The following is a 27,963-nucleotide window of genomic DNA, read 5'->3' on the forward strand; positions in this document are numbered from 1 at the left end:
TTTGAAATCTGGGACTTCAGAGCGTGACAGCTGGAAGCAGGAGTTGGGTACCTACTGACCCCAGCAAAAGAAGCCGGACCCCGGCTGTGCCCTAGGCGAGGCAGCGGGTGAGTGAGCCTGGGTCCCCCAGTTCACGGTCGAAGGATGCGGTTGCTGCGGGAGTCGGGATGCAGGAGGTGGAAGGGGCGGAGTGGGGAAGCAGCTAGGCGGAAAGTTTCCCGGCTTCATCTCGTCCTCTGTACTGACCTAATTCCTCAGCTCCCCTTCCTCAATCCCAGCACCATTCTCCCAGCCCATCTGGCCATCCCCGCTTCTTTTTAACGCATCCACTTGGGTCCATCCAACGATCTGCACTATTCCCCCATCCTGCTTCCTGCTCCAGGGACAAAAACCTCAGGGATTCCCTGGTGCCCAGCCCACCTTCCCTAGCATCCCACTCCCCACCTAGGATGGAGGATATAAGCAAGCCAGGAGTTCTGCAGACCACCTTTCCCAGCTCTCTAAAGTCAAATCCAGTCCAAGCAATTCATTGATTCTGGCACAAAAGGAAAAATGCTATGCTTGTGGTATTTGGAGTGATTTTTAAAGCTGCCCTTCTTTTGTCACCATGGTACATGCTACATCTAGGACTGGGCAAAAAAAAGAGAGAAACAACTCCTTGGGTCATCCCTGGAGTGTTCCCCTCCTAAATTGCACAGGCAGGTGAGGTGGGGCTGGAAGCCAGGGCTGAAGGTGATCCACCATAGCCAGGAAGGTTGATGAGGGAACCCTGGGACTCGACTAACTGGGGGCACAGACTTCCATCCCCATGCACATTCAATGCAGCCAAGCAGGCTGTGCCATTTTTAAGGGTTAGTTTGACTCCCCGTGCCTGCCTGCCTCCAACCAGCCAGTAGCCATCAACACATTGCTTCCTAGTTTCGTTCCAAGTACTTTGGAATTAACTGAACAGCCCCAATATGTACTGAAGTGCATGGTGTGCCAACTGGCAGCAGGTTTAGCTCTACTGTGTTACTTCACTGTGCTGTCACTTATGTTTTGATTCAAGGAATGGCGAGGTTGAAGTGCTCTTGCTCTGTTCCCAACCTTAAAAGCCTCTAAAATGGCAGCAAAGAAGGAAAGCTCTTTGAGGGTGACCACAGGAAAGGGGAGCACAGCTTAGGAAGAAAGCCCCTGCCCAAGGGCATCTCCAGGTGGGGCTGGGAGAGACTTCTTGCCTGAAACTGTAGGAGATGCTGCCAGTCAGTGTAGAGGAGCCAACCATCTGACTCCACTGCTCACTGCAACTCTTGAGAGCCTGGACAGAGACTCTGAAGCAGTGCAGAAACTCTAAGTGAAGGAGAAAGTTTCGCTGGGAGAAGCCACCCTCCTCCATGGGACTCTTTTGTCCTGCCCCAGCTTCCCAAGGAGAACGTGCGTTGGATGAGAACAGATCCCACGTCCAGCCCCCTAAGATATCTTCTAGACAGAAGCAGAAGTCTTGGAGACACTGGGCAGATGGGAACCACCCATTCATCTGCGCCTTCTCTGCTTTTCAGTGTCATCCTGTAATCACCCTGCACAGGTTGCGACAGAATAGAAAAACGAATTCCACATGGCGAAGGCACAGCTCAGAGTATGAAGGGCAAAGGCTGTCCTTTGCTAAAGGCCAGTCCTTCCCCAGAGATGACCTTCTGGAATGGGGGGGGGGAGCACAATCATCAGAAAAAAGGAGAGAAACTAGCCATGCTTTCCCTTGAGCAGGCAAGAACTGCAGCCTCACTGGTTAAACAAAACAGAGGCAAAAGAGAAAGAGAAGTTAGAGGAGCTCTTTGTCGCACCCAGCTGTGGTGGGTTCTTTTGGGCAGTCTCCCTTTGACCCCTGTTTAGGATTCAGTGGATATGGTCATTCAATAATTGTCCACTGATTCATTCATATCCCCCCCCCCGGGTCCCCATTTCCTCTTCTTAATGCAACTGAGCTCATTTATGAATTATTATTCTTTGCTTGGATGCCCTCGTCTAGGTTAATTTTGGAGATTTTGGTCATGTCCCATAAGAAAAGAAGGTCAGCACATAACAGATAAATTAGAAAGATTCCCAGCCGAGAAGGGGGCTTCAAATCAAAGAGCAAAGAAGAAAAGTTGAGGGAACTGGACAGTTTTTACATTGGGATGAGGAATGCTTCTGTGAAGAAATTAGTAGCTCTGTGAGATGTGCACTGTAATGGGGCCCGGGACTCCCTGAGGCCACCTAGGGGTCAGTGAGAGGGAGCAGGCTGGGAGACCAAATCAAATGCAAGAACAAAACAACAACTTTCCTGTTGCTGGAGGAGCATTGGGTACACATTCATCCAGAAAGTTTTAGGATAAAATTATCTCTACTTAATGCAGTGGCAAATCTCTCAAGGTGCCCTCAAAGGCCACAGTTCTCCCTGCACAAAGTAGCAGTTGAGTCCCTTGATCAGCTGCTGACACTGCTTGCTGGCTGTGCTGCGTTATTTCCATCTGTTCATAATAATACTTGTTATTTGCCTTTCCTACCCATGGACTCAAGAGAAGCAAACAGGTTCTTTAAACAAGCAACAACAACAGCAACAACAACAACAAAAGATCACAGTAAAAACTACACCAAAAATAAGATACTTTTTTTAAAAAGCCAACTGGCACTAATAAACCAACCAGCCCTGGGGGAAAAGCCTTCAATATATGACAAAATGTAGTTACTTGTGTTCTGCATAAACAAAGCAAAGCTCAGGGAAATGGTGCCTGAGATGCTTCTCGAAAGTGCCCTGGCCATGGGAGGATGAAGGAGCCTTTGGATTCTGCTTCTTGGGGCAGGCAAGGAGAGCCTGCTTACACTCTTCCTTGCACAACTGCCTTGCAGAGTAGGCCTGTCACATCTGCAAGCTACCCAGGAATCACTGCCATCAAACCCCTTAATTCAGCCAATCAGAGCATAGGTCATGTTTGCCAGGTAACCGACTTCTTTCCAGAAGATGAAGATCTGGCAGACGCCATGGTTATTGCTGGTGGAGTTTGCCAGTGGGGTTTTCTCAGTCTTCCTGTGCTTATGATTTCAGTAGTACATGCCTCACCTGCTCAGGCTAAATGGAGGGGGAGGGGAGCAGGACAGCAGGGCTTCTATCCACATTTGGAGTGAGTTATTTGGAGTGAGTCAGTGGCCACAGCCAAAGTCGCTGGCCTTTCAGACCTTGCTCAGTTCAAAACATGGTCCTTGTTAGAATATTAGTTGCCCACTTGGGGCACACAGGAAGGATGTCATCTTCTGCTCCTAGGGAAGGGAGCTCCCAAAAAGAAGGCCCTGCTATATACAATCTGTGAATTCACTTATAGAATTATAAAAGCATAGCTCTGTGGAGTTAGAAGGGACTCCAAGGGTCACCTAGTCCAACCCTTTACAATGCAGGAATCTCAACTAATACACCCATGACAGATGACCATCCAACCTCTGCTTAAAAACCTCCAAGGAAAGAGTCCACAACCTCCCAAGGTTCCACTGTCAAAAAGTTATTCCTGGTGTTTAGCCGGAATCTCCTTTCTTGTAACTTCAATTCATTGGTTCAAGTCCTACCCTCCAAAGCAGGAGAAATCAAGTTTCCTCCATCTTCCATGTGACAGCCCTTGAGATATTTGAAGATGGCTATCATCTCCTCTCAGTCTCCTCTTTTCCAGGCTAAACAACCATTCCTCATAAGGCTTGGACTCTTGATCATCTTGGTTGCCCTCCGTATTCCAGGTATGGTCTGCCCATGGCAGACTAGAGCAGGACTATGATTTCCCTTGATATGGACACTAGACTTCTGCTGATGCAGCCTAGAATAGCTTTAGGGTCTTTTGCTGTTGCATCAACCCAGCTGCCCATGCTAAGCTTGTGATCCACTAGGACCCCTGGATCCTTTTCATACGTACGACTGGCAATCTCTCATTTTATATTTGTGCAGCTGGCTGCTCCTGCCGAAGTGTAGAAACTTACATTTATCCCTATTGAATTTCATTCTGATAGTTTGGGCCCATTTAGTTCTCCAATTTGTTAAAGTCATTTCAAATCCCAATTCTGTCTTCTGCCGCATTAATTTATATGAGGGTGAGACCATTTTCCTTTCAGCATCCTTAAAATAATGGCATCTGACTCTGAACATGATTCATTTCGGAGACAAATGAGTCTTAGCTAAATCCATCACAAAGGAGTGCAGGATTTCAACCAATGCCATGATACTGACACCTGACAATGGCTCTCAAAGTGAACCATTCACAGGGTTGTGTTATCACCCCAACTCTATTTATTATTTTCACTGTCATGATCCTACACTTTGTCCAAGGGAAACTCCCCACCAGGGTAGAAATATATCAAACAGATGGAAAGCTCTTTAATCTGAGTAGGCTGAAAGCAAAGAGTAAGGTTACCATAACTTCTGTCATAGAGCTTCAGTATGCTGAAGACAACATAGTGTGTTCACACTCAGAGGATGACCTCCAAACCATCCTTAATATCTTTGTAAGTAAAGGTAAAGGGACCCCTGGCCATTTGGTCCAGTCATGGCCGACTCTGGGGTTGCGCGCTCATCTCGCTTTATTGGCCGAGGGAGCCGGCGTACAGCTTCCGGGTCATGTGGCCAGCATGACTAAGCCGCTTCTGGCAAACCAGAGCAGCACATGGAAACGCCATTTACCTTCCCGCTAGAGTGGTACCTATTTATCTACTTGCACCTTGACGCGCTTTTGAACTGCTAGATTGGCAGGAGCTGGGACCGAGCAAGGGGAGCTCACCCCGTCGCGGGGATTAGAACCGCCCTTCTGATCAGCAAGTCCTAGGCTCTGTGGTTTAACCCACAGCGCCACCTGTGTCCAATATCTTTGTAAAAGATAAAGGTAAAGGGACCCCTGACCATTAGGTCCAGTCGTGGCCGACTCTGGGGTTGCGGAGCTCTTCTCGCTTTATTGGCCAAGGGAGCCGGCGTACACCTTCCGGGTCATGTGGCCAGCATGACTAAGCCACTTCTGGCGAACCAGAGCAGTGTACGGAAGTGCAGTTTACCTTCCCGCCGGAGCGGTACCTATTTAACTACTTGCACTTTGACGTGCTTTCAAACTGCTAGGTTGGCAGGAGCATATCTTTGTAGAAGCATACAAAAAGTTTACCTATCACTCAACATCCAAAAAACCAAAGTGCTGCACCAACAAGCACAAAATAACCCCTCTGCAGTGCCACAAATCCAGCTCAATGGAGTAACGTTGGAAAGTGTCGATCACTTCTCCTACCTGGGCAGTTATCTTTCCACAAGGGTCAACACTGATGCCGAAATCCAGCATAGCCTGAGCTCTGCAAGTGCAGCTTTTTCCTGATTGAAGTGCAGAGTGTTTGAGGACCAGGACATTTGCAGGGAAATCAAAGTGCTTGTTTACAAAGCTATTGTACTACCAACCTTACTGTATGCTTCTGAAACATGGACCACTTATAAATGCCATCTCCAACTCCTCAAAAGATTCCATCAATGGTCCCTCCAAAAAAATTTACATATCACTTAGGAAGACAGGCGAATTAATGCCAGTGTACTTGAAGAAGCAAAAATCACCAGTGTCAAATCAATGATTCTTCAACATCAACTTTGTTGGACTGGTCATGTTGTGCAGATGCCTGATTATTGTCTTCCAAAGCAACTACTCTATTCTGAACTTAAAAATGGAAAGCATAATGTTGGTGGTCAAGAAAAGAGGTTCATAGACTTTCTCAAGGCAAATCTTTAAAAATGTAGTATAAATACTGACAACTGGGAAACACTGGCCTGCAAGCGCTTCAGTTGAAGAACAGCCTTTACCAAAGGTGCCATGGACTTTGAAGACATTCAAACTCAGAACACAAGGGAGAAACGTGCTAAGAGGAAGGCACACTTGGCAAATCCACACCATGATCAACTCCTGCCCGGGAACCAATGTCCCCACTGTGGAAGGATGTATGGATCCAGAATTGGCCTCCACAGTCACTTACGGACTCACTGTTAAAACCGTGTTCATGGAAGACAATCTTACTCGGCCAGGAGGGATCGCCAAAGAAGAAGAAGAACTGGTGCCTGGTGCCTGGTGCCTGACCCCGTGAACTGACTTTGGCACTTCCTCCCAAGGGAAGGCCACTTTGCCACCTCTATAGAGAGCTTTAGCTGCAAAGAAAAAAGCCTTTCCTTTATGGGTTATTCAGTTGCAAGCTGTTTTAATTCTTTCATATGATGCCTTTAGATTGCTTCAGCCTTGGCTACTTTTAATTTTTGCACATCTTCTGTGTTGTTTAGCTTGGCTGTTGTCAGCTGTCTTAAAGTGTTTTTGAGGAAAAGTGGGATTTTAAAAATTGCTTTACATGGATATATGACTCAGAAATAAAGGAAAGGAAATGCACCCTTCACGTGCTGAGGTGCAATCTTCTTTGCTGCTGGTTCACTTACAAATATTCTGAGAATTGCACATTCTTGTCATCCATAGCAGAGCCTCCGGATATCCTCCTTCACTCGGGAATGTCCATATTTTCTGATGCTTGTCTCTGCAATATAATCGTCTCTATTTTTGCCTTTTAACATTTGTGCTCATGTGAGATGCTAGTGTCATACAGGTGGACTTCTGATGAAAAAAAGAAAGGACACTTGTCTGTGACCCTCAGCCTCGTTTTATGCAGCACTCCAAGGAGGAGTGGTGCAGAGAGGGGTGGGGTAGCGGTTCATAGAACTGTAGAGTGGGAAGAGTGGGAAGGGAGCCTGCCCACAGCCATCCCTGGGTGAGCTCAAATCACCCTCCTTCTGGTTACAAGCCATAATGCAAACCCCACTTGTTCATGGGCGAAGCCAGGGGCAGCTGCTCCCCCACCCCAAATCAAGTAAATAAATAAAAATACTTCACTGACTGATTGTGTGGCAGATAATTCAGTTCACCCCCCCCCATAAAGCCTCTTCTCCCCTCCCCCCCGAAAATAAAGCCTGGTTACATCCATACACTTGCCTTTGTCCCTGACTCTGCCCAGACTGGTACTTAACCAGGGGTGGCTGGTTTCCATGGGTACTTTTAGGGTAGAAGTCAGGAGGCCAACAGTAGGGGGAGCCAGAGACAATGGCAATTAATTCTTGTTCCTCTCCCATCCTCTGCCCCCTGATGCCTGCAATGGCAGCCATCAGACTATGGAGGTGGAAGCTGATTGCCATTGGGCTGGTTGCAGACAAGAAGGCAACAGGTTAGCTCAGAAGAATCAAGGCTGAGGCCGGTGGGGCAGTGCCCCATTTGTCCTCATGGACAGCACTTAACTTCCTGTTCTCTAGTAGTGCAGAAGAACTAAAAGACCAGATGGAATTTCCTGGGTTCCTCCACTTGGCTGGGTGAGGTGGGTTGAGGGACACACATAGCCAGCCCAGGGTTTCTTGCCACCTTAGGGGCAGCGCCAGATTCAGTGCAGTGGGGGTGGTTCTCTCGCACAGGACGCTGAGCCAAGGGGGCACAAAATTGAGAAGATGTATTTGGGGGTGCCAGGTGTTGGCCTCACACATAGTCTGACCCTGCTTAGGGCTGATGCTGCTTGCTACCTGTTGACCGTTGACTATGGCATTCAGGCTCCATATGTGTGCTGGTTGACTTAACGGGCTAAACTTGCAGGGCTTTATACAGCTCCCTGGGGTGGGGGTCTTAAAGTAGTCCTGAAGGATAGTTCCTCCCCCACTCTCTGCACCCCCTAAATCCTAAGAACACAAAAAACTCAATGGTCAATACAGTTAGATAACATAAAATCACTCTCCAAAAGCCTTCTGAAATAAATAAAAAGTCTTCACCAGTTTCTATTAAACCTACCAAATTCACATTTGTGTCTCTGCCCACATACCCATAGGTTTCTGCAAAATGTTGCTTGTTCCTTTTTCTCAGGTTTTCCCAATTCTCTAGGGATTTACTGAATCCTGGACTTTTGTTTTTGCCTGCGGAGGAAACAAAAATAAACTGAAAATGGGCAGGGTGTGGGTGTGTGGAAGCTTCGTTAAATGAATGGCTTCCATGATATGGGCTATTTTTCTACTCCAGATCTAGAATTCTTCCTCTGCAGCAACGACCTTACTGTTTAGGCTTATAAATATCTCCTGGCAGCTGTTCTCCCGTTGGATTAGCATCAGGGTAACAACTATCAAAATAACAGAACCCTCATTTGGGCAATGAAACCTCAGGACTGTGATATGTTTAAACAGGAACACACAGACAATATTCGCTTATCAGTTAGGCTGTCCTTCTCTCAAAAGGGGACAAAACACACATGCCGTTGTCATTATCATCACTTTTCATGTACATATGCTCATTTATTTAAAGAAATTTACTAATTGTCCAACATTATATTTGGGCTTAACGCAACAACTAGGTAGGCACCTTCTCATTAAAGCATGAGTTGCATTTTTTATATTTATATTTTTTATATTATACAAGAAACCTCATACCCAGTGTTGCTTGAGAATTCTAAGAAACAAACAAACAAAACAAAATCAATACAGAGTTAAAATCATTGCAATTTTGAAAGGTTCAGCCCATCATCTTGTTTAATGGCATCCAATTATATACAAATTTGGACAAAAACATGCTCCTTGATCTGAGGAACCATCATGCAAGATTTGGTTACAATATCTTAAATATCCAAATACATGGTGAACAGACAAACAACTTTAAAAAATATTTTGCAGACATATTACAAACCCTGCCTCTGTCCTCAAGGGCTTAAGGAAGATCACCCAAAAACATTCAAAATGTCTAGCAAATGTCCATCAAATAAGCTCATGCTGTTAGATCATCTGTCTTACACAAGTGAAACATCCACACAAAAAGGAAACATATTTAGTGCACAAAGACACATTTTGAACTACACAATATTGAGACAAAATATGCAAACTCTTGATTCCAAACCAAGCCAGCTGTACAATTTTTAAATGTACCACATATGAAAATGAATGAAATAAAGAGATCTGAAACTCTGAAACTTCTATATTACACCTTAGAACAAGCCCTTTACTTGTGCAAGGTCTGGGGGCAGGGCCATAGCTAGAGGGTGGTGAGGTAGGCCCCTACCAGGGGTGCAGGCAATGGGGGGGCACAAAATTGGCTAAAATATGTCCATAAATATAAATATTGATTATTGCCTCGTAAGAAATGGTTTTAAATAGAGGGTGAATTGAATGGGTGGATGGGGGAGGTGTTGGAGGAGTGGAGGGAAGAAGAGCTCATTTGTCCATGGCTAGCGGAGCAACCTGGACGCTTCTGCCAGGGGCGCAAAATCACCAGCTACGGTTCTGGTGGGGGAACGAACTACAGGTTTGGTTTGCACATAAAACTAAGCCATGGTTTGTTTAGCCAAAGTGTGGTTTGTTTGAATGTCTGAAACCAGTTCAGCAAACTAACTGTGACACGTTTCCAGCACAAATTATGATGTGAAACTATGGTTTCTTGTTGACTTACAAACTATGGCTTCTTTGAACTATGGGTTGGCATTATGCCTGAACCCAACAGCCTTTCTTGACTACAGTTTGTCTGATCACCCCATCCCAGATGCTCACCAAACTTTAGCGCCATGAGGGAAAAACAAACCGAGCTTTGCAGAAACACACCATGGCTGGTTTGCTCTTCTGTGAGGTGACTCATGGTTTGTTGAACAAATTCTGCTTAAAACAAACCATAGCTTTGTTTTGTCAGTCTGGCTATCTTGCTATATCATGCTATATCATGGCAACATAAAAGTTAAACCACAGAAGACATCTGAAGGCAGCCCTGTTTTGTGTCATGTTTAATGTTTTATTATGTTTTTATATATGTTGGAAGCCCCCCAAGTGGCTGGGGCAGCCCAGTTAGATGGGTCGACTATAAATAATAAAAGTAATAATAATAATAATAATAATTAATAATAATAATAAAAAATAGGGAATCACTATGAGAAATGTTGGAGGGTATGGAAGCAGCCTAACTATCTGGGGTTCTTGAGGGAGAGATGTACAGTGCATTTGTTTGTTTTGCAAAAAACAAAAAGAAAACAGTGGGGGGAGACAGATCCCCAAGGGGCTTACAATCTAAAAATAGACACAAGGGAAAAACAGATGAAAGATTTTATCTCTCTCTCTCTCTCTGACTTAGTTCAGTCAGATATTGGTTCTAGGGGCTTGTTCAAATGGCTTAATGTAACGTTATGATTATGTTGTTTTATCGTATAAAAAGTGGGCAGGTCCAAAGGAAGGCAGTGCTCCTGTACCTTGGATGAGAGAATGTTGACAGGTTTTGTTTTTTTCTCCTCCCCTTTGGGATGAGCAGCTGCACCTGCCAAAATCCCTGCTTTCGTAGATCCATTTGACAAGGAGCCTGGTTCTTCTCTGCATCTAGTTACCTGCCAGCGCAGCCGCTGCAAACACATGCAAATAACCACAATGCACAATCATCAGTGGGCAGTCACAAGTGCGCCCCCCCAACTATGTGAGGCCCTGCGCCAACACACTCCAGAGCCAGGTCCCTCCTGGCATGATGCGCTGTGCATGTGAGTGTGTACAAAGAGGGTCAGTTCAAGTTCGGGATTGATGGGTGTGGGGATCAATTATTCAAGAGGTCCAATTAATATTCATAAGCCTCCGGCACCAAACTGTCAAAGACAAGGAGGGGAAATGAGAGCAAGCGTCAATATGCTGTGTTTGTGTGTTGTGGGGCAGAGAGAGAGCAGTTCCATCCCAATACTTGCAACCCAATAGACCCAGAATTAATACTGTCCATTAAGCTGGGCTCTCAACCTTGGCCCAAGAAATAACCCTAATGAAGAGTAAGAAAAGCTATGTTTGCACATGTTCTGTCCCACAGACCCAAATGTAGACCTGGGTGAGAGGATCGCTGGGGCCCCAAAGGAACCAGCTGCAGGGATTCCAAAGAGACTTACAGTGAACCACTCGGTCAGGATTCATATTTGGGCCTGTGGGAGAGAGCAAGTGGGTAAACCAGCAATCCAAAGCCTCACGCACACTAATTGAAATCAGCAGGAGCAAAGGAGTCACTCAAAACCTTACTGAGTAGCAACTACTGTACAAGATTTCCCAAATTTCCAAGCCACTGGGGGACAGCATGGCCAGGGGCTGTGACCACAGTGGAATCACTGTTGCCATGTGGCAAACCTTTAAAAGGCATGTGCAAGTGCTTCTCTGTTCAGCATGTCTGCATTGCCTACCTTTAATTCTAAGTAAAACTGCCGGGGGGGGGGGGGACAACAAATACTAAATGAGGCAGCAGCAAAACAGTAAATAAAAAAACCCATTAAACAAAGGACAGAGCAAATAAAATAGTCTTCCTCTGACAATTCATCTAGGTGCTAAGAAAACCTTGACATCATACATTTTAAGTACATGGCTACCCCCCCCCAAGAGAATTCTGGGGGCAGTAGTTTGTTATGGGTGCTGTGAATTGTAGCTATGTGAGGGGTAAACCAGTTTCCACGATTCTTTGAGGGAACCCAGCCACTGTAAGTGTGCTTTAAATGTCTGGTGTGTATGGCTCTGCAGATGATGTTCCAGAAATTTAGGCATGCTAAGAAAAGGCCTTATCTAGAGTCTGCATCTGCTTATCTCCAGTGCTGAGAGCACTTGGAGCAAGATTTCCAGGGATGGGGCACCTGTGGCCCTCCAGAGATTGATGGACTGTGACACCCATCATCCCTAGCCATTGGCCATGCTGGCTGGGGCTGATGGGCGTTCGACAGCATCTTGAAGGCCACAGGTACCCCATCCTTGAACAAAGCAAACAGGCAGGTACTGGATGGCTAACAGCTCAGCTGTCAAACGCCAGTGTCTTTGCAGCTGGGAACGATTACATGAAACAAGTAGTTTGCAACAAGCGTCCTCAGACCAAGGAACATAGAAACATGGGAAGCTGCCTTAGACCGGTTCAGACCATTAGGTCTATCTAAGCTCATTAGTGACTGGTAGCAGCTCTCCAGAGTCTTGTGCAGGGGACAAATGGTGCCCCATCCCTGTTAGACAAGTGTGGATCTTCACTCACCCCTTCTTCTCTGGTGGCAGGGCGCCATTTTGTGTTTGCTTCAGGTGCCAAAATGCCCTTCTTCATGACAGGGCTGGCCCGGGGGGGGGGGTCACCACCATGTTGCCAGCTCTGGCTCTCTGCCACTCGCAATTCCTTGAGTTCCCTCTCTTATACGTGCCCCAAATAACTCTTCTGCAGCATCCATACAGTCCTAGGGGACGGGGATGTCCTCACATTCAGCTTCTGTGTGGCAGACAGACTTTGTAAGAAAATAGTCCCAACTTCCTTGTCAGTGGCTTACAATGCGGCTTGCTGGTTAAAAATATATATATATAATCCTGCTTCTCCGTCACTGCAGTAATCAAATGCAAAGGAGAGTGAAGCATCTATCTCATAATGGATCCAAACTACAAGGAAGAAGATTCCACCTAAACATTAGGAAGAACTTCCTGACAGTAAGAGCTGTCTGACAGTGGAATTTGCTGCCAAGGAGTGTGGTGGAGTCTCCTTCTTTGGAGGTCTTTAAGCAGAGGCTTGACAACCATATGTCAGGAGTGCTCTGATGGTGTTTCCTGCTTGGCAGGGGGTTGGACTCGATGGCCCTTGTGGTCTCTTCCAACTCTATGATTCTATGATTCTATGATTCTATAATTAGTAAAGTTGCCTTTTTCATTAAAATAAATAAATAAAAGGGCCCTGCTCTTGTATTTGCAGTGACAGCCGGACAGTTTAGCAGGTGGAGAGTTTCTAAGTGCGGAGAGGAAGTGATAGGAAGAACTTAGCTTAAAATGTTCTGCATGTCACATTGATGTTTGAGAAAACTAGAAGGGTGTAAATCAAAACGAAAGCAACCTTGCCTTTGTTAGTTGTGGCTGCAGGTCTAACCCCCTGCTCAACACACATACACACACAGTTTCTCATTGCTGCATGCCCTTACCTGCTAAAATTTAGTCTTCGAGAGCAGTGGGTCCCACTAAGCTAAGGGTTGCTGATCCCCCTGTTTTTAAAGCGAAGCCATGGACACCCTACTTTTGAAAAAAAACCAATATCTCTATGGTAGTTTGTGTTATGCAAACAGTGCTGTGGACCCCCTGCATGGGTTACACAGACTTCCTGGGGGCTGCAGACCACCAACTGGGAACCACTGAGAATAATCCAGGATTCCTGTTGTGACTTTTTTACTTTTTTTGCATGTGACAGGCCAGCACATCTCACAGCATGCAGATGTGACATCTGCATATCGCACAGAGTGCTCATGTCACATAGCGCAGGTCCCCTCAACTGCAGAGGCAAGTCGGCACACCTGAACAGAAGTCTATCGTCCTGATCAAGGGAAGTCATAGTACCACTCTATTCTGCCTTGGTCAGACACATCTGGAGTCCTTTGTCCAGTTTTGGGCATCACAATTTAAGAAGGATGTTGCCAAGCTGGAAGGTGTGCAGAGGAGGGAGACCAAGATGATCAAGGGTCAAAAAAACCAAGCCTTATGAGGAACAGTTGAAGGAGTTGGGTATGTCTAGCCTGGAAAAGAGGAGACTGAGAGGAGATATGATTGTTGTTGCTGTTTAGTCATTTAGTCGTGTCCGACTCTTCGTGGACCAGAGCACACCAGGCACTCCTGTCTTCCACTGCCTCCCGCAGTTTGGTCAAACTCATGCTGGTAGCTTTGAGAACACTGTCTGACCATCTGTTGTCCCCTTCTCCTTGTGCCCTCAATCTTTCCCAACATCAGGGTCTTTTCCAGGGAGTCTTCTCTTCTCATCAAGGGGCCAAAGTATTGGAGTCTCAGCTTCACGATCTGTCCTTCCAGTGAGCACTCAGGGCTGACTTTCTTAAGAATGGATACGTTTGATCTTCTTGCAGTCCATGGGACTCTCAAGAGTCTCCTCCAGCACCATAAATCAAAAGCATCAATTCTTTGGCGATTAGCCTTCTTTATGGTCCAGTGATAGCCATCTTCAAACATCTAATGGGTTTTCACATAAAAAATGGAGAAAGCCTGTTTTCTCCTGCTCTGGAGGCTAGGACTCAAATAGTGGCTTCAAGCTGCAATAAAGGAGTTTCAGACTAAACATCAGGAAGAACTTTCTGACAGTAAGAGCTATTTGATAGTGGGGGGCTCTCTTTCCTTGGAGGTTTTACAGCAGAGGTTGGGTGGCCATCTGTCATGGATACTTTAATTGAGATTCCTGCACTGCAGGGGGAGGGACTAGATCACCCCTGGGGGTCGCTTCCAACTCTACAATTCTGTGATTTTGTGAACTAAATTAACAGGATCAGCTGCCTTTGAGAGAGTCCACAGGAAATATATGGTGCCTTTGGAATCATTTAGGCTTTGTTTGTTTCTTTTTCTTTCACAAGTGCCCCTGCAGAGCAGGCCGTGAGACAAACCTTATCCCCTGCTAATGTTTGCCGATCATGCTATTGTTAAAGCCACAGGTGTAGGAATCAGAGAGGCTGGCAAGCCTACTTTAGATGGAAGCCAAAAAATGTCCCTTCCCCTACCAGGCTATGGCAAACGGAGGGACAGTTCAGTTGCATCAGATCCAGGGATTTCCCCTCTTTTGTTTTCCTTCTTTATTGCTAAGGCTTGAGCAGCAGCAGGCTGACACAGCAGGTGATGCTTTTCCTGGTAGGAAGCGGTTGGGCAGGTGCAGCTTGCTCTGCCAAGGCTAGCACAAACTGCAGCTGCCAAAGCTCTTCTGCAGGAGTTGTGTCTGCTCACCCCAGTCACCACAGGCCATTTTTTCTTATAATGGCAGGCAATTACCAAACAACAAAAGGCAAGCCAAACAGTGGGTTGTCATGTTGCATCTGCTGCTCAAACTGAGCCTGTGCTTTGTGACCCTTGCAATCTGGACCATTTGTGCAGCCATTAAAAATCTGTGGATCAGAGGCTGTTGAAGGTTACAGTTTACAGGCACACTTCCATGCAGGGAACAAATCTGCCAAGGAAGTGCCCCAGAAGACCATTCACACAGTAGTCCCAAGCCAGAGCGGGCTGTGTATGTGTCTTCATTCACTTCCTATGGGAAATGAGACACAGCATCATTGGAGTGTCCCATGTGCTTCCTCTGTCTTTTCTCAGACTGCTGAAGGCAGACTTTCTTTTCATTGCTGTCCAGAGAATGGAGCCTTTATCGCCATCTCTAAAGGTTAGACTGCTTTAGTGCAGAGATGAGCAACATGTGGTTCCCAGATGTTGTTGTACTCTAACTCCCATCAGCCCCAGCAAGCATGACCAATGGTCAGGAATGGTGGAAGCTGTACTCTAGAAGCCTCTGGAGGGACCCCCCAGTTCCTCATCCCTGATCAAGTGCTCTCTCTCTCGCTCTCTCTCTCTCTCTCTCTCTGTTTCTTAAGAGGTGTGGCTTAGATATGTGCAACGAGGCAACAGGTGAGTGAACCCATAGACCTTGGTGCACTTTCACTGTTATGTTTCTGGTCAGGATCATTTTAGATGTATGGAGTTTTTTTTAAAAAACAACAACCCTGATATTTTAATTTGTATTTTTCAGCTATATAGTTTTTGAAAAGCTAAGTATTCATGGCTAAATATGTTATAGTGCAGTTTTGAATTTATTTATTTTTGGCCAAAAATATTGCCTTATTTATTGGTGTAATTTTTGAATCGTATTTGCTTTTTAAAAGTTTTCCTTCTGGTTTTTAACAATACCAAAGTAAAACATACCAGCAGTTGCCTTTTGAAGCTCTTTAGTGCCAACTTGAAAAATCATTTAAAATTTCAGCAAAACTGTTTTTAAAAATTGAATGCTAGGTGAACTTTCCCTTATCTTCATGTCAGTTGCAATTCTGCATGTAGCACACAGCACTGATTGTGCACCTCTGGAAACCCTCAGCCCAGGCACACATTCAAAATCACTTCAATCTGATTAGTCCTCAGACTCATCAGCCTTTGACTTTTCCAGATCGAAGACTGACTTTTAAGTCAAACTTGCAATGTATGACCCACTTTAATTTCTGTAAGATCTTCCTCTGTCTGTCTATCTGTTCCTCTCTCTTTTCTCTCCCGAAGATTGTCATGACAGTTCTTGTGTGAATCACTTTAAATCGAGCCTCAATCCAGTTCTGGATCACATTCTACTCAGGGAAAGATGGATAAGTCTAGATCCAGTCCATTTCCAGTACTTCACATTTGTTCATTGATAAATCTTCATCCCTTTTTGTATCAATCTTCTCTTTTAAAGAAAGATGCTCCCCAAAACTGTATTTAAATGTATGCTTTCTCACAAAATACACATTACTAAATATATTTTATCTTAAAACATAGACTTATATATGCTTTAAAAAAAACTTTTATTTGCTTTTTGAGCCAAGAACAACATCAAAAAAATTGAAGAAGAGCAGTGTCTGAAATATATCTTCATACTGATCACACATTAGTCCAGGAGATGTGGATCAGATCAGTCTGCAAATTGGCAGAAGTCAAAATTCCCCCAGCCTTCGTCATTCTACCTGTTAAACACCAGTGGCCATATTCAAAAGCAGTGTACTTAAACAGAGGTGTAAAAGGGATGTCAAACTCAAAAAGTGGTTTGAGTGCCCAAATTCATCATTCATGAGATGCTGTTACAGTGGTACCTCGAGATGTGAACAGGATCCATTCCGGAGCCCTGTTCGCATCCAGAAGCAAACGTAACAAATGACGGCACATCTGCGCACGCGCGTGTTGCTTTTTGCCGCTTCTGCGCATGCGCGTGACGCCATTTTGAGCGTCTGCGCATGCACAAGCGGCAAAACCCAGAAGTAACACACTCCGTTACTTCCGGGTTGCTGCAAAGTGCAACTTGAACGCGCTCAACATGAAGCATATTCAACCCGAGGTATGACTGTACTACAAAAATGTCACTTTTTGTGATTGAAAAGCCAAATTATTAAGTCTACCTCAACCTGATACAGTGGTACCTCAGTTTAAGAACGGTCCAGTTTAAGAACGATTCAGTTTACAAACTCTGCAAAATTGGAAATAGTGTCCCGGTTTGTGAACTTTACCTCAGTCTAAGAATGGAAGCTGAATGGTGGAAAGGCACCGGCAGCGGGAGGCCTCATTAGGGAAAGCATACCTTGGTTTAAGAACAGTTTTGGTTTAAGAACGAACTTCAGGAATGAATTAAGTTCGTAAGCCGAGGTACCACTGTACAAAAAATGCAGGGCATGGAGGAGGGATGTTAGTTGTTTCTGCAGCTGAGGCAACTTGCCTGTTCTCAAAGCACTTGAATGTGAAATAAAGAATATGTTATGTGTACACACATTTGACCATGCTGAGTGCTGGGCACAGGCAATGTGGCTTGCAAGGAGTCAGACTGTTAGGCCACGTAGCCCAGAACTAGTTGCCCCAAGAGCATTCCACCAACTAAAAGTCATCTTTAAAACAGCATGCAAGCCCATCACACAAACACACACAATATCCATGAGAGCAGAATGACCAAACAGTCGTAGGACAGGAAGCCACAACGATTTTCCAGGAATCACGTGTATAGTCAAAACTCATTGGGTTAAATGGCAGGCAGGAATGCCAAAGGCATTTTACTGGAACTCCACCTCCTTTCCATATTATTATTATTATTATTATTATTATTATTATTATTTGCCACATGTGTTAAGCTGAATGTGCACAAGTTAAATGCGTAAGTTGTGAGCTTACCGTAACTGGCAAGAGTCAGTTCCTGTGGTTTACTAAGGGGCTTTTGGCTTCCATGAAGATGGCTCTGTGCAATGTGTGTGGAACGCACATTTGCAACCCTGAAAGAGCTTTGTGTGGATCTCCCCACCCTGTGACTCAGGGGCAGCCAACAGGGTCCCATCCTGATATTTGTGCTGGAGTACAGCTCCCATCATCTCTGTTCCCTTGGCCATGCTGCCTGGGGCTGATGGAAGTTGTGGTCCATCTGGAGGGCACCCCATTAGCAGCCTGTGTAGAGTCCCAAGGGCGAGTACTTCTGCCCATGGAATGCCAGAGCAGAACTCATGGGAATTTCAACAGTGCACAGCACTACACTTTCCCTAAATAGATCTCCCTTAAAAAAATTAAAAACCTTTTTTAAAAAAGCTGCTCTTCTTTAGTGACCAGCCACAAAGCAATGTTCTCCAGCAAAGCTGACAGCTCTGAACAAGAGAGCCGGGGACAAGAAGGGATGTGAGGTCAGGATTAAGAGCATCAGTGGCAGAGGGGGAAACTTGCCTTCATCACAGGCCTTGTCAGCGACAGCAAGCAGCCATCCTGAACAGATGTACCGCCCCGCGCTACACCTTGCCACTGCCAGAATTCGAACAAGGGAAGCACCCAGGCGAGGACACAGGGCCAGGATCTGTGTGTCATGCCTGCTCTGAGTCGCTGACCACTTCCATCCACTGTTTTCCAGGGCTGCTCACCCTTAATGCAAGTCCTCTTAAAGTCACAGTCCTAGTCACAAATTCTACTCTCCACCTCCCCCCGCCCCCGCCCCGTCCGCCACTTCTCTCTCTCTCTCTCCTCTCTCTCTCTCTTTGACACATCTCTATTTTTAGCTTCCCCTTCACGGCAGCATTTGGCTGCTGTTGCTGCTCTCGGCCCTCGTGCAAATGAGCTCACGCTCTGCCTCACATGCCTCAATCGCAGTACCTTCCAGGCCTGGCGCCAGTTCTGCGGCTGCAGGGGAGAGGGGGGCAGGAGGGGCAGGGAATGAGGAGTCTCAAAAATCCCCCAGCTTCTGCTGGCCCTCTGCTTAGTGGTACACCTTGTGGAAGGCACCTGTGTGGCACAGTGGCCTGGTCACTGGGCTAGGACTGAGGAGACCTTGGGGGCCTCGAAGCCGGGTGGTTGAACTTGGACCAGTCACTGGAGTCCGCTATTGAGCACAAGGCTAAAATTGGCTCTGCAATGCCATACCCTCCAACATTTCCCCCATGAAAATACTATTAAAGTGTTGTTGTTGTTGTTGTTGTTGTTATCATCATCATCATCATCATGCCCCCACCCTTCTGACTGGGTTTCCGCAGCCACTCTGAGCGGCTTCCAGCATATGTGAAACCATAACAAAACATTAAACATTAAAAAGCTTCCTAGCCAGGGCTGCTTTCAAATGTCTTCTAAAAGTTGTCTAGTTACTCCTCTCCTTAACTCAGGGGTCGCGTAACTCCATACCCTCCAACATGTCTCTGATGAAAATAGGAATGTCCTAAGGAAAGTGGGACATCCCAAGATCAAATCAGGAACCAGGATGGCTTCTGTAAATCTGGGACTGTCTCTGGGAAATAAAGGAGGGTCTGCAATGTTTCTGAATGCCAGATGCTGGGAAGCTGAGGAGAGAGGGGAGGACCCTTGAGCTTGGGTCTTGCTTGGAGATTCCCCTGTAAGCATCTGGGAGGACACTGGGAGAACAGCTGCTGGACTAGAAGAGCCATTGGCCTGATCCGATGGTTCTTCTTATGTTCATTCATCCTGATTTGCTTGCAGAAAGGTTACATGGTGGCTAGACAGTGTATGGTATTTATTGAGCAGTAGTTCTGATTCATGACCATGAGCATTCATCTTGCAATCCTAAGAGGGAGAGAGAAGCCTGAGATTGGCCAGAGGCACCTAACTCTGCTCAGTCCTTGCCCCATCTTCCTATCGTGCTTGTAGTCCAGTCATCCAAGGGGAATATGGGCAGGAGACGGCATTGCTGTGCCCTTCAGAGCAGACAACAAGCAGAAGCTGATTGTGGGTGGGGAGATTCAAGGGACTGCATTCAGGCTGCAATATCCCTCAGGCAGAATCCATCGCTTTGGTTGCTCCTGTACCACCTTCAAGGACTGCAAAGGAGAGCAGTGGTGTAGCGTGGGTTGTCAGCACCCGGGGCAAGGCATGTAATTTGCGCCCCCTAACCCTACCCCCCAGATGTTGCGCCCGGTGCGGTCGGCCCCTCCTGCACCCCCACGCTACGCCACTGAAGGAGAGTGAATACAAACAGGCATCTCCTATCCTAGTGGTGCCAAGATGGGAAAAATCACACCTAGTGAAGTTCTCTCTTCTATGCAACCCTCAAGACAGAGGTGGCTAACTTGCGGCACTCAGCTCCCCTCCCAGCAGAGCCAGGAGCCAGGACTGATGGGAGCCGTAGTCTGAGGAAGGGCACCCGACTGAACTTAGATGGACAAAAGCTCTCTCATGGGGTCTGAATTTGGCAATCCATCATCCTTCCTGCTGGGACATGACTTACTGCTCCCAGCACCCTAAACCCATGCCACTACTTTGCTCTCTCCTCCTGCCCTCCACAAATCCTGCCCTGCTCCTCACATATCGCACCAAGTGCCCTGATCCACTGGGTCATGTCTTCTCATCTTCTGTCCCCCGACTCTCTCCCCCCGTGCCCCCGCCCAGAGATCTGCAAGGCTTGTCAGGCTCCAGCTGTTCCACACAGTGGTTTATCTAGGTCACCAATTACCCAACAGGCCCTCTTGCTGCCAGCACCACTGTCTAGAAAATCCCATCCTGCACAGATGGGACAGATCAACAGCACCCAGGGTTCAGGAGCCGGTCGCTGATTTTTGCCCCCAGGGACAAGGAGGGGAAGCTTGGGAGAATACAGCTCACCCCCTCAAGCCCCCAAAGCAGGAACAGAAGCACCAGCATCTACACCAGCTGTTTTCCTTGGGATTAGTCCCAGAACAACCCAAGAAAAGCTGGTATAATCTGCATCTCATCTGCTGTATTGGCACAGATCAGGGTACCAAACCAGGTTTATTTCATGGCCATAACTGCTTCTTCATAGATGTATTATGCTCACCTATGACATTTTTCATCTCCAGAGACCTCCCAGGGAAAATGGTTCTGCCCTCAAATTTGTCACATATAATGACATGATGGTTGGGAATTTACAAACAGTTCCATTCCTGGAGAAGTGCTCCAGCCAGATGGGCGGGGTAGAAATAAATTATAATAATATTATTATTATTATTATTATTATTATTAACCTGCAAGTAAATTTGCTCACAAACAAGCACACTAATCAGCCATTTCAAGCAATGTGCTGGTACTGCAGACTGTAGGTGAGAGACATTCCAGGTATATTCCATTTGCTCGTTTGTTTAAGCTGCAAGCATTTCTGCTGCACTCTTCAATCTTAAAAGAGATCCCAGAGCAGACAAACAATAAAAAAACAGCAACAAATGATCACACTAAAACTACGATACATTTCAAAACATCTAAAACAAATAACATTCCCTGGACAACAGAATAAGATTTTTACAGAAGCCATTTCACACCAAAAAAATTGGACAAACTCTTCCTAGCTGGCACTATTTAAAAACTTTTTACACCCACTGATTGTCAGTAAAACAGGATTTACTATCACTACTCCTGTCTCTGAGAGGTGAGAGATTCCAGGGCTTCCAGGAGCTTCCCCAGAATTGGTGTTTCTTTTGGAATGAGGAACAGCGGAGACTGTGGTGTCTTTAGGATATATGGTTTATTTACACATATATCCAATCTGAGCCTACGATGGAGGGGTTTACAGCATTAAACCGCCCCAAAGGGTCTTGCTTCTCTCAGAGCTGCAGCCTTGGCTTCAAACAGAAATCAGGCATAGCTCTGTCTCCCAGCTGCCCAGTCGGCAGCCTGCTAGCTTCTACTTCAAACACACCTGAGCTCCCAGCTCTGGCCTTTGATTCTCTAACTACCAGCGAGTTGAGGGAGGGAGGTCCAATCATCTGGCACAGAGCCATTTCCTTTGTTACCTTAATGGCCCCTACTTAGAGGGCCCTTACCAAGAGACTTGTCTGGCTGTTTCAGCAATTTGAATTAGATCTTAACACTTGCTATATCCAGGAATTAGAAGAGTCTCTGCATACAGCCTATCCCACCCCCACCAACTCATAACACTGTGTTAATTTCTGAGCCTGACTCAGGCATAAGAGGTGATACTGTTCATCTTGCTAGCTAGGAACCTTTTGGATACCCAGAGGCTGCATCTTTCCCTCTTTCTCCGCCTTTTCCTTATCCCTTCTACAGTACTTTCTGCTTCTGAAGAGCTCTCCATCCATTTCCATCAACTCTGATGGACCCCTGTCTCACAAAATAAGGACCTGGCATTAAACTTCCTTTCTGAAGCCCATCAGCTGACCACACCAGTCTCTGACCTTCCACTTCAAAGTCCAATCAGGTGCCTGTTCCTTGAGAAGACTTGCTCCTTTTCTTCCTCCAATTAAGGACTGGTTCTTTGGATACAATCTAGGGCTCTTTGGAAGAGCGTCCCTTTGTTAATCTGCTATTTATGCAAACAAATCAGAAGCAACCAACCCAAAAGAATCCTGGCAGCTGTAGTTTACACCCCTTGCAGAACTACAGTTCCCAGCACCCTTAACAAACTACAGTTCCCATAATTGTTTGGGAGGAGAGAATGTGCTTTAAATGTATGGCATGTACTTGGCCTGGATTCTGGTACCTTCTAAGGGTGGTAAAGCAGAGGACATTTCAGTAGGTGCAGCTTGTTATGGAGAGAGAGAGAGAGAGAGAGAGAGAGAGAGAGAGAGAGAGAGAAGCTGCACTTGCTAAAATTCCATCTTATTAGAGACCCCCTTCCTTTTTTTGCATCCGGTCATCCAGCTTATAGAGACAAGAATTTACCTGCTTTGGGCCAGATCAAATTCCTCTTAAATGGAAGAGACAACCGTGTCAGTAGGAGTGTGACTTTGTTTTTAAGCAGCAAAAGCTCTTAAGGATTTTCTTAAGTATGAATGTGATTGATTGCAGCAGTGACAATGTGCTTTAGCAATGCACTTGGGGTGTATAAACACATAATTCATCTCAGTTTTGATCTCTGATTGATGTATGGAGTTACAGATACATTTCTACAGATACATTCCTTGCACACTTTTGACTTTGACATTCATTACTTTTTAGCCTATGGCCAAGACAAATAAAAAAAAGAGAAGGGGATGGGGAAGGTGCTTGGAGCAGACACAGCTGAACTGCAGCAAACCGCAGCGACACACCGCAGAAAAGTTGGTTTGAAATTCAGATCCCTTTCCCAACAAAGGGCACATAATGCACACCAAAAGAGGAATTCTCCCAGATAGACCTCTTAGCAGGGAAGTCAGATTTAACCTTTTAAGAGTGGCGGAGGAGAGGACCAGAACTGTTACTGCCCTGGACATGCTGACTTTGAACTGCAACGGATGAGAGCACCATGGAAGCCCCTCCCTCTGCTGCTGACCTCTCTCCATCTTTTCCCAACTGACACCAACTTGGACCTTCTCATGGCTGTGACATTGCAATGCCTTAGCCAATGGCTTGTATGGTCTGTGTTTTCATCAGGTCTTGCCCTTTTGTGACCATTTTTGCAAAAGTGTCGTGTGCACAGATGTTGTTGTTAGCTCCTAAAATTCCATTTACTTAGAAAACCTGAGTTAAGAAATGGAATATAGACTTTGGGGCTCAGAATGGGATCTTGTGTAGAGAGCAGCAGGAAGTTCTTTACGGATATTTGCACACATTTTCTTACTCTGATTTATTATGTTCTAAAATAGTGATGATTGGAGAAGAGTTGAGAAATAGTTATGTGAAAAAGTTGAGGTGGGGCAAGAGACAGGGAAGGGGAGAGCTGCAAGGAGCAGCACGGGGCACGGGCTGCTTACGTCCTGACCACAGCTAAATTCCTACTTGTGATTTCCAGACCAGATGTTGCTCACATTGTCCACTACAGTACTGAGGACTAGAAATGTACTCTTAAAAAGAGACAGAGGGTGTGTTCACATTACTCCTTTAGAGCACAGTGAAGTTGTTGCGGTGGGGTTTTTTTTTTTGCCATTTCACTGCTCTCCCCACACCCAGCTGTTCACATTCTTGTGCTTCATTTGCTTCTGTTTGTGTGCACTCCAGGGGGCACTGGCTGCCTTTACTCTGTGAAGAGGGGTTCACACCTGGTCTAGAGATGAGCTAAAGATAAAGGTAAAGGGACCCCTGACCATTAGGTCCAGTCGTGACCGACTCTGGGGTTGCGGCGCTCATCTCACTTTACTGGCCGAGGGAGCCGGTGTACAGCTTCTGGGTCATGTGGCTAGCATGACGAAGCCGCTTCTGGCGAACCACAGCAGCGCACGGAAACGCCGTTTACCTTCCCGCCGGAGCAGTACCTATTTATCTACCTGCACTTTGACGTGCTTTTGAGCTGCTAGGTTGGCAGGAGCAGGGACAGAGCAAGGGGAGCTCACCCCGTTGCAGGGATTAGAACCGCCGACCTTCTGATCGGCAAGTCCTAGGCTCTGTTGTTTAACCCACAGCGCCACCCGCGTCCCTCGAGATGATGAGCTAGGAATGGCTTAATGTCTCCAGAAGCACATGGGGGCAGCATTCCATGGAGCAAGCTGAAAAGCTGGCGTGGACAGAAGGCTTGTCATGGTGCTACCTTGAATTCCTTCACCAGCTCTGGAAACACAGGGAGTTCACAGTCAACAGGAAGCAGAATACAGCCAGAGACAGGAGGCTAGATTGGAACTCAGAATACATGCCTGCTCTGAGAAACCCCACTTTCATATCTGTCTAACCCAGTGTTTCCCACTGTGGGCAATGCCACCCCCCGGGGGGGGGGCTAGAATGACCCAGGGAGTGGTAGTAGCCTTGGGTGCAAATGGAGGACATTGAATAAGGGGGCAGTGGAAGCATAGAGTAAGAAGAGAGGAGCAGAAATTTTTGAAAAACAGTTTGTACATGTTTCATCTGTTGTGTAATGACACTTAGTGACATGTCAGGCACCATTGCAGGACAGCAAGAGTGCCTCCCCTGGCCAGAGACAAGGGCTTCTCCCTTTCCAGCTTCACCCAGGCCTGGAAAGTGGGAAGTGTTGTAGAGCATAGGTAGCAATATAAACACATAGAAGATCACAAATTTGTCACTGCATCTTTCTGTTCGCTTGCTTAAAGAAGGTAGATTTTTTTGGGGGGGGAGTAATTTTTTTCTGTAAAGGGGGTGGTAGGCCAAATAAGTTTGGAAACCTCTGGTCCAACTCACTCTCTCTTTTGCCTTCCAGAGATGAGCTTGCTCCATGGACTGCCCTAGAGCTCACATCTGACAGATCAAGATTTTCTCCCCAGCCTTGCCAAGGGTGCCTGTCTGGGGAGGACACAATGCCCTCCTTCCCGCTCCACGCGCTGCTGGTGCTGCTCCTGCCAGGATTGCTGCCTGCCACTCTCACCTGCCCGCCACAGTGTGTCTGCGAGACTCGCCCGTGGTTCACGCCACAGTCAGTCTACCACGAGGCCCGTACAGTGGACTGTAATGACCTGCTGCTGACCCAAGTGCCAGGGAATCTCTCTTCAGACACCCAGGTTCTCCTGCTGCAGAGCAACAAGATATCCAGGGTCAGCGGGGAGCTGCAGCACTTGCTCAACCTGACCGAGCTGGACCTCTCGCAGAACCACTTCTCCAGAATCAGCGATACTGGGTTAGCTAACCTCTCGCACCTCATTACGCTTTACTTGGAGGAGAACCAGGTGGAGGAGCTACCTGACCACTGTTTGCATGACCTCACGTCACTTGAGGAACTTTACATAAACCACAACCGCATCTCTTCCATCGAGCCGTTGGCCTTTGCCGGTTTGAGGAGCCTACTTCGGCTGCATCTCAATGCCAATCATCTCCGTGCCATTAACCACCGCTGGTTCCTCCCTCTCCCCAATTTGGAGATCCTGATGATTGGAGAGAACCCCATCTCGCAGCTAGAAGGGGGCAGCTTCCAGCCACTGGGACGGCTTCACAGCCTCGTCTTGGCTGGGATGGAGCTAAGCGAAGTACCCGCTGATGCTTTCCGAGGGCTGGATTACCTGGAAAGTTTGTCCTTCTACGACAACCATCTTCCGCATGTTCCCACCAAGGCACTGAAGGGCCTTCCACTCCTGAAGTTCCTGGATCTCAACAAGAACCCCATCGCAGAAGTTCGGACAGGGGACTTCAAGGACATGCTGCACTTGGAGGAGCTGAGCCTCAACAGCATGGAGGATCTGACCAGCATCCACAAAGACTCTTTTGAGAATCTCCCAGAGTTGGCAAAGCTCGAGCTGTGCAACAACCCACGTCTCTCCTACTTGCATCCTGGAGCTTTCCGGGAGGTGCCAGCTCTTCGCACCCTTCTGGCCAGCAATGCGGCCCTCAGCCTCTTCCCTCTAGGCCTGACAGGGGCCTTGCCAGCTTTGGCAGAGCTCAGTCTCTATGGAAACCCACTACGCTGTGACTGCCCAGAAGTCTGGCAGGCGTTGGCCAAGGGACATGTCCGGTTAATTGAGTCCCAAACCACGCTCTGCACCCTGCCCTTGGAAGCCGCTGGGCAGCAGCTCCAAGAAGAGCTGAAAGGTGTCATGGGAGGATCATGCCTGCCAGAAATCTCCTCCAAGGCTCTCTCCGAGAGGCTGGAGGTATCAGCCGGCTCAACAACAGCTCTGGATTGCCCAGCCAGCTCGGAGCCACCACCCCAGTTCCACTGGATAATGCCATCGGGGGGGAAAGTGACAACAGGGTCAGGGAGGCTCCATCTGAGGGTAGGGGGAACTCTAGAGATCAGTGCCACCAGCCCGGCAGACTCAGGAGTCTACACTTGTGTGGCGTGGAATGGGCTGGGCTCTACCAGCCGCAGTGTGGTCCTTGCTGTGACAGAAGACAGACCCGTTGCCCCCATCCGGCTGCTTGTTCTTGCTAAGAAGGTTCAGTCACATTTTGTGGTGGTGGAGTGGACGACATCCTTTGCGGAGGGGAGGAAGAGTGAGAGGAGTGATGGGTCCTCCACAGCCCACCCACCTCCTCCACTGCTGCCGTGGTCGTCAGCTACCATGCGAATCCATAATCCCCACCTGAGCTACACAGCACGAGTCCCTGTAGGCATCAAGGAGTTCAACCTCACGCACCTACAGCCAGCCACCCGCTATGAGATTTGCCTTACTGTTGTGTCCTCTCTTCCCAGGTCCTCGGCAGCTGCTGGTTACGCGGATGTCCCCCCATCCTTGGTGACCTCCACCAGCTCTTTGGAAGCTGCCTTAGCAACCCCACGTGCTTCCGCAACTTCTCTGGATTCCTGGGGAACCCAAGAAGGGTCTTCCGCCTCTTCTGTGGGTCATCTGACAACCACAGTTTCTTTGGCAGTTTCCAAGGGCTCCTCAGCGCCCCCAACAAGCCCCTTGCCAACCTCTGCCATGACTCCGCCTCTTCTGCAGCTGCCCCGCACCCAGCGCTCCTGCCTCAATGTCACCACCAAGGAGGCCTCGCTCGCAGTGGAACTGATGGGAGGTTGGGCTGGAGGAGCAGCCTTGGCTGCCGTCACCGGCTCCTTGCTGGCCGCCCTGAGTGCAGTGCTGCTGCTTCTCTGTGCCTCGCGGCGACTCAAGGAGAAAGGCTGCCGTCATTCGCTCAAGAAGTACATGCAGCATGCGGCGGCCATCCCGCTCAATGAGGTCTACCCGCCCCTCATCAGCTTGTGGGATGCGGAGGGAGACCCGCCCCTGCCCATGGCACCGCTGGCGCAACTGGCTCCGCCCATGTCAGCTCCACCCCCTCCTCCAGCCACAGGAGGGGGGCACCCTCTCCTGCTGCCCCCTCCCCCAGGCCAGATTGACACATCCAAGACCTACCTGTGGCAACAACCGTGAAGGAAACAGGTGGCAGGTGGGCACACACACTTCTGTCTCCTGCTCCTGGTGGGAGAACTCCCTTCCCCATGGATTTTAGGGTATGGGGCTTCCCAATCCATGCCCTTTCCTCCCACGTTTCTCCCTTGTGCACCCACCTCTGCATACACCGCCTCTAGAGAGCACCAGGAAGCTGGATGTTTATTCTTTAGTCAAGGTCTCACTGTGTAGTCGTAGCCAAATAAGGAGGGGAGCGTGACAAGTGGATGACAGAGCAACTGGGACAGTGTAGCCCCTGGGGGGCAAGGGGGGAGAGATGAGTTTTTGAATAAAGCTGTGGCATTAGAGAACACAGAGAGTGTTTGG

At 47.4% G+C, this 27,963-nt stretch overlaps 1 protein-coding gene, 1 long non-coding RNA gene and 1 pseudogene across 6 annotated transcripts in view; all 3 read left to right on the plus strand.

Moving 5' to 3' along the window:
• The window catches only part of LOC310834972 (uncharacterized protein), a 202,108-nt gene that overhangs the window by 128,100 nt on the left and 46,045 nt on the right, over nucleotides 1-27,963 (plus strand). The window lies entirely within an intron of this gene.
• LOC310835355 overlaps nucleotides 1-27,963 on the plus strand; it is a 300,425-nt gene that overhangs the window by 113,655 nt on the left and 158,807 nt on the right. The gene's annotated exons all lie outside the window — the stretch shown is intronic.
• Nucleotides 4-27,947, plus strand: LOC310834687 (leucine-rich repeat neuronal protein 1 pseudogene; annotated as a pseudogene). Of its 4 annotated transcripts, XR_014568638.1 has the most exons (4): nucleotides 10-107; nucleotides 22,592-22,659; nucleotides 23,867-23,927; nucleotides 25,012-27,947. The product of XR_014568638.1 is annotated as a leucine-rich repeat neuronal protein 1 pseudogene (transcript). The 4 variants fall into 4 exon arrangements; XR_014568639.1 differs by lacking the exon at nucleotides 22,592-22,659; XR_014568636.1 differs by lacking the exons at nucleotides 22,592-22,659; nucleotides 23,867-23,927 and having other exon boundaries at nucleotides 4-107; nucleotides 25,014-27,947.

Source organism: Podarcis gaigeae (genome assembly GCF_964106915.1).
Source record: "Podarcis gaigeae genome assembly, chromosome: 17".
Taxonomy (NCBI): Eukaryota; Metazoa; Chordata; class Lepidosauria; order Squamata; family Lacertidae; genus Podarcis; species Podarcis gaigeae.